A 375-nucleotide genomic window follows, 5' to 3' on the forward strand; every position below is an offset into this window, starting at 1 on the left:
TATATATACACACACATATATATATATACATACATATACACCCATGATAAGTGCGCTATCTATCTATTTATCTATCTATTTATCTATCTATCTATCTATCTATCTATCTATCTATCTATCTATCTATCTATCTATCTATCTGTCTCTGTCTGTCTGTCTGTCTGTCTGTCTTTCTATTTCTCTATCTTGTCTGGTGAACATTTATGTTTATAAAACAGCGAATCGTACTAAATACACAGACTCGAGTATCTGTGATTTATCAGATGAAATGCTCTCTGTCTGTCTCTCTCTCTCTCTCTCTGTGTGTCTCTCTCTCTGTGTCGCTCTCTCTGTCTCTCTCTCTGTCTCTCTCTCTCTCTCTCTGTCTCTCCCTCC

This window comes from Octopus bimaculoides, chromosome 6 (assembly GCF_001194135.2).
Source record: "Octopus bimaculoides isolate UCB-OBI-ISO-001 chromosome 6, ASM119413v2, whole genome shotgun sequence".
Lineage (NCBI taxonomy): Eukaryota > Metazoa > Mollusca > Cephalopoda > Octopoda > Octopodidae > Octopus > Octopus bimaculoides.